The following is a 12,626-nucleotide window of genomic DNA, read 5'->3' as shown; positions in this document are numbered from 1 at the left end:
GCTATTTCCATTCTGGGAGAGGCGTAAATAGTTGTAAGATGGTTGTGTGCTTCTTTTGTAATTTAAATTAAGACTCCCAAGTAAAGTTCATTGTTGTAATGAAATCGGGTCACAGAGGCATGGAAAACTGTGACAAGGTTCACACTGATGAGAAAAGGTCATGAGTGGCACGCTAAGGGCAGATGGAGAAAAGGAACTTGTGTGCTGAGATCTCGTGATGTGTGGCTGAGTTGTACATCAGTCCGGATGGCAAAAGCTGATAGCTGGGAGAACCACAGACAAAGAATTGCAAAGTCAAAATGAAACAGAAACATATCACAGGCTATCAGCAAGACGCCTGAGGGTGAAGGCTACAGACATAAAGCTATTGAGTTCCTGGGTGAGTAAAGAATATCAAAAAAGCACCAGGATGGTATTTTTGGTATCATATATCCTTTTCATGGTATTAAGTTTGTGTTGAACACTTTAATTGTATCTGTCAGTTCGTGTCAACAATGTAAAACATCATGGTGGCTTTAAAAAACATGAGGTCCTGTAGGCCTGTGAAGAAACCACTTTAAAATGCTCTATTTCCTGAATGATGAAAGTTGCAAAGATGTAGGCTATCCTGCCATACCACACCCCCTGGGTGTAATATTACTGTAATAAAACAAGTCAGGATTTGTTTAGTCATTTTATAACATATATGTAACTTCTGGTAACAGTTGCTAGTATAAGGTTTCTCTTTGTTGAGTAATTAGCTAGAAAGTTCAAGAGAACTTTCTTAATAATGTGTCCCTTTTTTTTTTGCTTTAGAATTTCTTTGTAACAGTAATTTCTCCTTTCTAGAAACATATTAACATTTATATTCAAAGCATAAGGCCAGCTTTTAGACTAGGACAGAGCTCTGAAGATTAGCAACAATAGTTACTTCTTTGTCCTTACGCCCTACACCTACTTACCGTGTGAATTTCAGCGCAGCCTGTGATCTTGCATACTGGGTAAGTTGGAAAGGTTAGAAGGGGAGGTAACAATACATGCAACCTTGTGGGGTGAGTATCTGAGCATTTCATGTTGAAAGCACACTGTCTTTTCAGTTAGGTCCCCAAAGTACAGAAATCAAAGTGATCAAAATATGGTCTCATTTAAAATTCCCTTCATGGGGGTGGGGCGGGGAGGGGGGAATCGGGTTTTTCTACATTAGTTGCTTTTCTTTGCCCAAAGGTACTTGAGTTTTCTCTTCGGTGAGCATGCTTTAATAATGACAGGTGAGCAGCACTTTATAAAAACTAGTTGTGGTACCTGATTCCGCCTTTAGTGATTTTTAACATGACATCCAAATGAAGGAAACCCTGGTGGCATAGTGGTTAAGTGCTATGGCTGCTAACCAAAGGGTCAGCAGTTTGAATCCGCCAGGCGCTCCTTGGAAACTCTACGGGGAAGTTCTACTCTATCCTATAGGGTCGCTATGAGTCGGAACCGACTGGACGGCACTGGGTTTGGTTTTGGTTGATATCCAAATGAAGTAATTTATGCAGAGAAATACCTTGTAACCTACGATGAGGTAAACAAACGCATGAATTATTATGATTATGCTGAGGTTCAACTAACACAACCTCTGTTATGGGAGGAGGCAGTTTGGTCTAGGGTACAAAAACTCTAGGCCAGAAGCCATGGGTCCTGAGGAAGGTGGGCCCTCTCTCCACCACGGGAGTAGTTATAGGGGTCATTCTCGGGCTGGGTAAGGCTGGGGCCCCAAGTTTGGGGATGATCCTATTAAGAACTGGTGTGGTTGGGAAGTCCTTACTCAGTGGAAGAGTGGTTTGGTTTTACGGTGGCTGCTGTCTGGAGAAGACCCCTGTGGCACAGTGTAAAACTTTAAAAACAAGCTAGGCCAAGAATAGATTTGTTTCACTGGTTGGCTCAGATAATGATAACTGTATTGAGATAGTTTACTTCTTGAAGAGAGGATTTGGTGACATACATATTTCATTAATCAACTCTTAAAATATTAAAAAAATGAAGATATTGTACTTCCATCACTTCTTAAAGAGACTTTGCAAAAATGCAAGCTCTGTGATAAATAAACCTCTTTAGAATCCTACTGAAATGCAAAACTCTTTGTTCTGTTTTCCTGTACACTCTGAACAGTGTTTTGGAAACCTGCAGTTATCTAAATTCCCATCGGGTGACATTGTTTAATCTAACATTCCCTCTTTCAAATATCAAAATAGCTAGCTCTAAGGACAAATGCTTTGAACTTTTCTGGTGGTTGGGAGGGAGTTTCCAATCACACTGTTTCCTCGCTTGTTTTTCCGGCTCCCCTCCCCCATCTCATGTGGGTCACGAAAGGCCTGTCTGCTGTCTTCAAGCTGGGGCTCATCAGGGGACACAGCTATTGACCCTAGCCAAGAAAGCTTCTGCTTTCATCTCTGAGTTTATTAGGCCACCCGGAGTCCACATGTGTAAAAGTTACTTCAAATGATACTTTTTTTTTTTTTTTTGGTGTTAAAATTTAGGTCTCTGATATTAAGGAAAAGACTATTGCTTTAAAATGACTACACCTATTTCCAAATATTGTGATAAAAGTATAAAAACTGAACTCCTCACTTTGAAAAGCTCCAAAAATATTATTTTGCTTTGAAGATAGTAAGAATTGAAAATAACAACAAAGGTTTCTTTTAAGCTGTATTTTAACTTCCAAAGGGTAGCCGCTTTTTCTGTCCTAGGCTTACACAAAGGTCTGAGAAGCACCCCCACCCCTGCTTTCTGAGAGCCTTAGAAAGATTAACACCACATTTGCTTTAAAAACTGAGGGGCCTCCGTCTTCAAAACAACATGCTGCACTCCCTTCTTCCATCGTATTGACACAATATCACTTAAGTTCTACTTTATAAGCTGCCTTGGTGTGCTACCCACATGCAAAAAAGTACACAAAGTGGATCAACTTCTACCGTGGAGACTGCCTTAAAAGGCACATATTTAGTCAACATTTAGTTACATTATTTTTTGTGAAATGAGACCTGATCGACCAAACCTCTAAAACAGACCCACCAGACGATAAATACCACCATATGTTCGATTCACATTGCATTTGGGCATAAACACTGCAATTACAGCTTTGTGTTTAGTATCAAAAAACCTTTTCTTGCGTGCATGTGTGTTTTCTCTACAGGTCCTGTGCTCTGGGTTCAATTTATTTAAAAAATCGCTCATCACAGATAAAGCGCCTGCCCAGGTACGCTCCTGAGAAACACAGGTATTTAGGCACACAAAGGTGCGTGCACATCTTCTCACAAACAAACGTCCCCAGGATGCCCGTGGCTTCTGCGCCGGGCCGGCCTCGCCGCGCAGCCCGGGAGCCGCGGGGACAGCCTGCGCCGGACACCGGGAGCCCCGCCGGCCTCCCTGGCGACTCCACCGGCGGCTCCGCAGCGACCCAGCCGGGGGGCCCCGGCCCCGCTCGGGCCCCGCACCCCGGCCGCGAGGCCGACACCCCCACCGCCCCGCACCCCGGCCGCGCGGCCCCCGTGGGGGCAGGGCGCCCAGGGCCCCGGAGGCGCCTCGGAGCGCCTGCGGGGCTTCGTTGCTTTTTTCAAAGAATGCGCCGCACACGCCCAGCCCCCAGCGCCGCGGCAGCCGGCCGGGAGGGGAGGGAGGAGGGAGGGAGGAGGGGAGCGGAGCGAGCGAGGCCGCGAGCCCCCCCGCCGCGCCCGCGCGCCCCTCCCCCGCCGCCCGGCGCAGGCCGCTCGGGTTTGTTTGGCTGCGCGGCCGCCGCCGCCGCCGCGGGCCTCGCGAGCTCATTTGTGCCTGGCTGGTCCCCGCTCCTCTCTCCCCAGTGTGGAGTGTCTGAGCCGTTGGCTGCTCCGAACCGTTTGGCTCTTTCCCTTAGTAACAGCTTTTACCTTCTGCCTCAATTCCTCTCCCCGCTCGCCCTTCCCCCGCCGCCCCCCCGCCGCCGGCCGCGCGCCCCCGCCCCTCCCCCGCGGCGGGAGCACCTCCGCTCGCCACCTGGGGACCCGCGCCGCGCCCCCGCCCCGGCCCCGGCGCCCATCCCCCGCCCTGCGCTCGCCGGGGTTATCATTGCCTCTCACCCCCCGGAGGGGTTATTTTGGGGGTGGTTGGAGGCGGCGGCGGCGGCGGCGAGGAGGGGAATTTCCTTGTGCCTCCGTTCCCGGGAGGGGGGAGCGGCGTTGGAGGCCACCGTGTCCAGGTAAGAGCTGGAGGCCGGGCCCGGGGTGGGGGCGGCCGCGGGCCGGGGCGGGGGGCGCGGGCGGAGGCAGCCGGTGGGCGCCGGGCGGCGGGGGGATGGGCGCAAGTGGAACATGCATTTTCCAACTTGGCCCTTTGGGGAGCTGGGGCTGTGGTGGGGGAGGGGGAGGGAGGGCATTTAGGGTGCCCCCACCCCCTCCTTTTTCTGCTGTCGGACTTCTTTGCAATGCTCACGTGCCCGCCCACCCCCTACCCTTTCCGGATCTCGGGGGGATCCTCACCTTTATTAGGTTGTTGTTGTTTGCCCCGAAAATGTGCACCTCGGCCTTCTCCCCCTCCTTCCACCCTTGGTGCATTTACACCCCCTTTATTCGTGTATGTCGGGGGAGGCTTTCAGGAAAGAATTTGCAACAAATTGAATCAAGGAGCCATCATGAGGCCGACTCCTTTATAGCCTATTTTTAGCAGAGGCGAAGGCTCTTTTCTGTGCCTGTTATTTTGTCAAAACCTCGGGCGGCGATGGAAACGCGCCCCCTCCCCAGGCGCCGCCCCAGCCCGGCGCGGCGACCCGGGCCCAGCCACCCCGGCCGGCGTGCGGGGCTGCGGGCGGCTGTTGGGGCCGCGCGTCCTGGGCGGGGGCGCCGGCCGGGGGAGGGGCGCGCCGGTCGCGGGGCCTCGGTCCGGGACGTGTGTGTTTGTAACTAAGTGCTCTTTATCGTCTGAAGGAGGTATTTCATAGAGCCTCTTTGAAGTTGGGTTCAGAAGTGTAGAATTGGCAAAGTTATTGCCAGCTTCCTGGTAAGTTTTGGGTGGCACAGAGTCACATTATTTTCTGACAGTGTAAAGGCCACGTTGTGAGGGTGGTTTCTTGGTAACTTCCTCTTTGCAACCGATGTCATTTTTTGAACAGAAGTCTACTTTTTTTTTAATTGAAATGTTAATCATAGGTGGCTGCTCGGGGGAAGCCATGCATGTGTCAAGATGTTCAGTATTTTTGGAAGTTCCTAATTTGCTGGATTAGACATCACTGGGCAGTGGCAGTCGAGATTGTGCTGTGAAAATGGTGTGTCTCATGTAGAACTTGGGTTGTGGTGGCTTTTGAAAAAATGCTCCCTTTGTTAGGTTACCCAATGATAATGTTCTCTAGGCTAATTTGGGGCTTAGCAATGAGAAATGTGGGAACCTAGTTAAAAGTTAGTTTTCCTCAGTGTCTTTGGTTTACTTCCAGCCTTGGGACCTGTGCCAGGGTCAGGGGAGAGGAGTCTCAGTACCTATGTAATTTACAGTTGACTTAGGGAAGTTTACTGTGGGCTTTCTTGTTTTCCAAACAAGAGCCTTATGCTAATCTAAACAAGCTTGTTAATAAAATACGGTGAGTGAAATGATGGGTTATTTTTAGTCTGAATGCTTTATCTCCCCTCCCCCTCCAGCTGTATAATTAAGTAATCATCTCCCTCTCCCGTTTTCCCGAAGACTAACCTTCACCGCACCGGATAATATTAGACCCTCGTGGTGTTTCCAGCTACTTGCCTAAAACAAGTTGCAATAAATATCCTGGTTACACACTGAAGATGCAGCAAGTGACTTTTTGGGTTTCCCAGTGTGATTCATGTTCATTTTTTAAAAATAAGACCTATGCTACGCTGAGTGTATTTTAGTAATCCTGAATTCTTGGGGACTGCATGTTCTCACCATCTTAATAAGTTTGTAGTCTAGGGAAGTAGGGCAGCTTTGTCTCCATGAACACGGAGTTTATGTTGGATTTTATCATGGGAGTTTATGGCAGGCCTCCTGAATTATTGAGAGTTCTAGAAATAGTTAGCCTGGACCTGTGGGGGAGGGGGTGACAGAAAGAAAGCCTGGCTGGGAGCCGGGAGACATGTGATTAACACACGTTTATACTTTTTGCTTTTAAATTAGGGTTTTCTTGCTTGTTTGGAGAATTTTTTTTTTTTAACTGGTTCTGCTACCCTGCACTGTGTGATGTAAATAATCGCAACCGTTACATTAATAAATGACTACTTTTTTTTTTCTTTGCCATTAGTTAGAGTTAGGACTGTAATAGGTAAAATAACTAAACTTGTGTGGGTGATGAAAACATTATGTGCAGGGAAAAGTTTTTCTCACTGTTCAGGAACTTAATTATGTGACTTGTTAATGGCTTAAAAATTATTGCAAAGCTACCGTGGGTTTGTAACAAAGACCTTTGGTTATTAATATGGGAGACACTGATGGCAAGTGGAGTGACTTCTTGGTGAGATCGGTTGCTCCAGATAAGTGTTAAACATTTTAATACTTTTTAGATATGTCCAGAATCTTGCTGATACGTTTATTCTCAATACCTAATTAAGGTTTTTGTTTGATTACCATAATGCACGCCTACTAAGAGAACAAGAAATAACTGGTTCATATGTATTGGGAGCCTCTCACGCTAATATGTAGAACTAAGGGCAGAAGCTGAATTGAGATATAGGGGTTAGTGATCAAGAGAGATGTGGTTAATGGACCTTTTGAAAAACAACCTGTTGACTACATACATCTGTTCATGTATAGCAGTGAAATATAAGTACAACTCTGTCAGATGAGTAGCTGACAAAGGAAATCCCCGTTCTCTAATGTATTTCATAGTATTACTGCAAAGAATTTCTGACTCGGCACATTTTGGTGAAGTTAGTAGAAATAATTTGTTGGGTTTTGTTCACCGTTTGTGTTATTTATATAAAAAGAACAGAGAAGTATGGGAATGATAACAAGTTAAGAGGTGTAGCGTGGCAGAAACACTGGCACTCTCTGGGACTTTGTATTTTTCTAGTGCATGTGAACTTGACTCATTTCACAGAGAACATTTACAGTATAAAGTCACTAAACGCAAAAAGGGAGAGCAGTTAACATGTGCTGTTGATACTGTGTACTCAGACTTTCACAAATACAGAAGGGCTAGAACCCCGGAGATGTACAGTAAAGAGTTGGGAGGAGTATGGTCCAGGTTGGAGACTACTGTGGTGGTATGTCTTTCCCGACCAGCAACAGAAACTTGAAGCTTAAAAAGAAAATCTGTGTGAGAGCTGGTGTGCAGACGTTTGACTTCTCGCTGCCTCTGGGCTTTTACCATTAATTACCTGTTACCACAGAGCACTGTGTAAAAGGGACATCCCTGTCATTTGCAGCTCATGCCAACCCTATGGGGTGGGTGGTTTTGGACTCTCTTTGTCAATGATGAGACAGAGAGGTGCAGAGAAGTTAGTTCACATGGTTTGTCCAAGGTCACATGTACTGGGATTCAAACCTAGGTCTGCTTGACCCTCAGAGTCTGTGTTCTTTCTAGGTGGCTATGTTTTCCAAATTTTTCCAGCTCTTTGGTCAGTCTCGTTATAGATATCCTTGCAAAACTCGTGTTTCTACTTAAGCTTAACATTTTATAGTTGGACATGTCTACTGACTGGGTCAAGTGATTGCATGATAACATGATAAATGAAGTTCATAAGACTCAAACATCATTGTGCTTAACTCCCTGGAACTATTTAATAAGATGCTATCTTCTTGTCAGTTGCTGTATTTCCTGTTTGGAGATAGATAGAGGTGAAGCAGCCTCCTGAAATATCGCCAGCAGAAAGAGATAATCTGATAGTATGCTGTTTGACAAAAATGATGTGGTTCCATGCATACAATTAAGAAGGAAGAGCAAATAGTTATTCTCAGAGAATATATCCATGAAAAGGTATGTAACGAAAACCATATGATAAGCCTTTGTACACGTAGTGTAGTTAGGGCAAGGGTCCTTGAGGTGAACTCCCTGGGTTCAAAGTCTTGACTCCACCCATTACTAGCCGTGTGACCGTGGAGTAACTTCTGCGTCTCAGTTTCGTCATCTGTATAATGGGGACGATCAACTTTGTAGGTTGTGAGGAACTGCCAAGGTGTGTAAGAGGCTTAGAACAATGCCTGACCGTGTAAGCGTAAGCTGCTTATGATGATGACGTGTTTGGTTTTGAGGTTTACTTCTTTGTATTACGTTTCTTTTGCTTGTTATTTGTTTTTTGTGGGGCATAATGTCATAGAGGAGCCCTGGTGGCACAGTGGTTAAGAGTTCGGCTGCTAACCAAAAGGTTGGCAGTCCAAATCCACCAGCCATTCCTGGGAAACCTTGTGGGGCAGTTCTACTCTGTCCTACAGGGCTGCTAGGAGTCAGAATTGATTTGACAGTAACAGGTTTTTTGGTTAATGTCATTGAAGGAATCCCAGGGTGGTGCAAATAATTAAGCTCTCAGCAACTAACCCTAAAGGTTAGTGGTTTGAATCTACCCGGAGGCACTTGGGAAGAAAGTCCTGATGATCTGCTTCCAAAATGTCACTGAGGAGCACACTTCTCCTTGGACACGTACGGGGTTGCCATGAGTCGGGATCAGCTTGATGGCAGCTGGTTTCTGTTCTGATGTCATAGAAAGCATTTGGCAGTTTTGAGTTCGTAGGGAAAATATAAAGATTTTTTGTATTTGAAATAAACTTAGCATAATTCATTTACTCTCGAGGCTGTGATTTCAGGCTTTCATACGTGATGAAGAATTACATTGAATTTTAACACTAATTGGGAAGAGCATCAAGCTACATGATTGGTGCAGGTACGGTGGTGAGCCTTTTACCTGCCTTTGTTGCTGTTTTTCTGTCACTTGGTTTTTTTTTTTTTTTTTTTTAAATCTACTCGCACTATTGGAGGCATTTTCAAGCTCTTAAATAAAAAGGGAACTGCTTTTTTTTTTTTTTTTTTTCCTTTTTGAGGCTGCATCCAGCAGTATCTAGGATCTACTTTTTAGGTTGGAGTGATTGACTACCTCAGTAGCTTGTTTTTCCTCTAGCCTTGACCTTTCACCTGTGTTCCTTGTGCCACATTTTCAGCTGCTGTGGCAGCAGTTCTTCTTGGAAGTTGTGTTCCTCTGAAATATACATGAGCCTTGTCTTTTATCTTCATTTCCTCCTTTTACTACTCTTAATTCAGTGTTGATGGTTAACTACTGTTGTCAGAGTTCTGTGTGTCAGGACTAATTGGGTACTTGAGACAATCTCCGTGACTGATACCAGTGAGGTATACCAGTGAGGAAACTGAGGTTCAAGTAGTAAGGGGCTGAGCAGACATTTAGGTCCAGTCTGTCTGAAGGAGCCTGGTGGTACAGTGGTTAAGCACTTGACTGCTTACCAAAAGGTTAGCAGTTCAAACCCACCAGCCACTCCACGGGAGAGAGATGTGGTAATCTGCTACTGTAAAGATTAAAACTTTTTGCCATCAAGTTGGTTCTGACTCGTAGTGACCCTATAGGACAGAGTAGAACTGCCCCATAGGGATTCCAAGGGAAGCAAATTGCCACATCTTTCTCCCATGGAGCAGCAGTGGGTTCTAACCTACTACCTTTTGGTTAGCAACCAGCAGCAGCTTAACCACTGCATCACCGAGGTTCCTTCCTGAAAGAGACAGCCTTGAAAACTCTATGGGGCAGTTCTTCTCTGTCGTGTAGGGTAACTAAGAGTCAGAATCAACTCAAAGGCAATGTTTTTTTTTTTTTTTTTTCCTCCCCCCTGTCTGATTTACAGGCCAGTGTCCCTAACTAGAATTCTGTTGTCTTCTTAGTGAATGAATGAAAAATGAGTGAGTAAATGGTTCTAGGTGTGGATTATTGCATTGATTTTCTGGTTGATTGCCTTGAGCAGCCTTTCTTCTCCTGTCTTCTGTAACTACTGACTGTGTAACTTATTTAAAATACTGGTTTCATCATGTCAGTTCCTCTCCTGGAGAACCCGTAATGGTTTTCTGTTGCCAACTGGATCAAGTTCATATGCCTCAGTCTGGCGTTTAAGGCTCAGTTTACTATTCAGCTTTCCTCTCTACCCTTCTCCAACTGGGACTCTTGCCTGCCTCTCAAATACTGCAGTTTTGCCATACTTGGAAACCCTGGTGGCGTAGTGGTTAAGTGCTACAGCTGCTAACCAAGAGGTTGGCAGTTCAGATCCACCAGGCGCTCCTTGAAAACTCTGTGGGGCAGTTCTACTCTGTCCTATAGGGTCGTTTTGAGTCGGAATCGACTCGACGGCAACAGGTTTGGTTTTTTTTTTTTTTTTTGGTTTTGCTGTACTCAGTACTGCTCTGCCTTTGCACATGCTGTTCCTTCTCCTTAGCCTTTTTTCTAGCCTAGTCCCACATTTTCCATGAAGCTTTTCTGGTCAGCCTGCCTCAGGCTATTCCTTCCCTGAGATTCCTTTGCATTTCATGAATACTACAAACCCATAACTATTCATTGTTTTGGGGGTATGTGTCATGTGGCCCCAACTACATGTTGCATTTTTTGAAGGAAAGGACCTTTTCCTCAAAGCATTTAGTAGCAGAATTCTAGATTTTTGTATCAAGAGCTCAAACAATAATACCGTTTTCATGGTAAACCCAGTTTCTACAAGGGTCACTGTTAAAATAAGAGCAGTGACATCGTGTTGTACTGTGTTAATGTGGCAGAATCTTCGTTTTTAATTAGGCGTTCAAGGTTTAGGTATACTGTGGTCACATTTAACTGTTAATTTGAATGTTTATGCTGCCGCTGCTGAAAAGGAAGAAAGAAGCCTGGTCACAACTTAGAGTTAAATGAAGATTGATAGTTTTTGCCTCCTAATCCTGGAATAATAGCTGCAATATTGGTGGGAAATTTAGTCTAGTTGGGAATTGTGTCCCACTAAGTTGGCTTTATCTAGCTGTATACGTGCCAGGGAAACTGCAGCTTAAGAGTTTGGACTTTATTTTTTAATGTCTCATGCTTTTTTGCACGTTTTTTTCCTTAGTGGCATGCCTAAATAAGCCTCTGTCTTTAGGTCTGACTCTCTGACTGCATTCTGACCACATTGGAGCTTCGTTTGAGCCATTGCTATTGATATGTTAACATTCACTGTAGGGGTTATATCTGTTACACATTGTTAATAGGTTTAATTTATTAGAAGAACGTCATGTTAACTGTCTCTCTTCGGTAGGTTTTTATGGTAAGGCTGTATTCCAACAAGAGTAATTGGCTCTTTCTAAAGGCAACTAATTTGGTTTTATAGCCTTTCAAAAATTTTTAAAAAATATTTTGAGTTTTAATAGAGCATGATTTTATTTGAGTCAGGTAACATGAGTTAGGTGTTACCCTGCCTTCTGAGAGCTTAGACTTCTAATTCAGGATTAATATAATCATACTGTAAGAATCGCCCTCAAAGGTCAGTAATCAAGGTTTAATAAATAAAAAGAAAACCCACTTAAGGAAAAGAATTATGTAATGTGAACGAGTTTGAGGAATGAGTGCAGAAGAGTAGGTGTTAAATGTTTAAACTGGAGAGTTTGCCACCTGTTTACTTTATCATTTATTGAAGGTTTCTTGCAGGCAGTGGAGGACGTGGAGAGCAAAGGTCAGAGATAGATCAGCCCAATATCTTAATAGAATAATAATTCTTTACATGAAATTATACCCTGGGCTCTCAAAAACATTTTTTTTCTACCTTTAAATAAAGGAGAAGCATAAATTTTTAAGTACGTTAAAACAGCGAAGGTTTTTTTTTTACTTTTAGGAACCAGTTATCAATCTACTTCTTGATAACCTTTTCTGTTTTGTCTGAGACCAAAGGTTGTATCAGTGTCCGTCCTCCCCCCCCCCCCCGCCACATTGTGTTCTTTTCGGTACAGTGGAGGGAAGGACATTGTAAAGAGATAATCAGTAACTCATAATGGATGTCTTTTTTTGTTCTTAGCAGATATCTGCTTGAATGGTCCATAGCATTTTAATATGAATCCAGTATTAAGCAAATAAATTTTTATCATTTCGTGCAAAACCATGGTTGCATGGGTAAAACATTTAGCTTCTATAAGTGGGTATTGAGAAGATTGGATGAAATGTTATCTGAAGTTTGCTCATCCATTCAATACATTACTTATACAGTCAATTTGTGTATTAAAGTTCTACAATTCTATTTAATTTTTTATGTGGTTTTTTGGGGGGAGGGAGCTATGTGGAAATTTGCTTGATTTAGAGTATTTAAGGATTAAAAATCTGCAACCCTTCGTAGAATACTAGGACAGTCTGGAAAACGCTTGACTTTAGCGTAAACAAACATCTCGCCAGACACATTACAGTAATAGCGTATTTTGGTGGTTACCTTTAACTGCTAATAGAACACAGTTTATGGGTTAGAGAAAGGTGTTTTGTGCTTTTCCCTTAATTTGAACAGGCTAATTGGGTAGAGTGTTCACTAATGTTCTGTTTCTATTTTCTGGCTATCAGATGTCATTAACTCACAGTAAAGGCAATTGGGTCATCTGCTGTGAGTTTCTGGAAAAAGGTAACGGGAATAGATAAGGAATGAATTTTTGTATCTTGTCCCCTCCCCCCCCCCGCTGTGTAATTGTCTTTTTATGGCATAGAAAAAGTGTG

The 12,626-nt window shown here is 44.2% G+C and overlaps 1 protein-coding gene across 10 annotated transcripts in view; it reads left to right on the top strand.

The window, feature by feature from the left end:
- The first annotated feature begins 362 nt into the window (after positions 1-362).
- TBL1XR1 (TBL1X/Y related 1) overlaps positions 363-12,626 on the top strand; it is a 190,293-nt gene continuing 178,029 nt past the window's right edge. For 7 of the 10 annotated variants that reach the window (XM_064275494.1, XM_064275491.1, XM_064275499.1 and 4 more), the window contains exon 1: positions 4,028-4,192. The gene's annotated coding sequence lies outside the window, so the exon portion shown is untranslated. Of the gene's footprint in view, positions 380-4,027; positions 4,193-12,626 lie in introns of those variants that run through there. The other 3 variants (XM_064275501.1, XM_064275500.1, XM_064275495.1) reach the window with 2 other exon arrangements.

Source organism: Loxodonta africana, chromosome 23, assembly GCF_030014295.1.
Source record: "Loxodonta africana isolate mLoxAfr1 chromosome 23, mLoxAfr1.hap2, whole genome shotgun sequence".
Lineage (NCBI taxonomy): Eukaryota > Metazoa > Chordata > Mammalia > Proboscidea > Elephantidae > Loxodonta > Loxodonta africana.
This window is presented reverse-complemented; position numbering and strand designations above follow the sequence as displayed.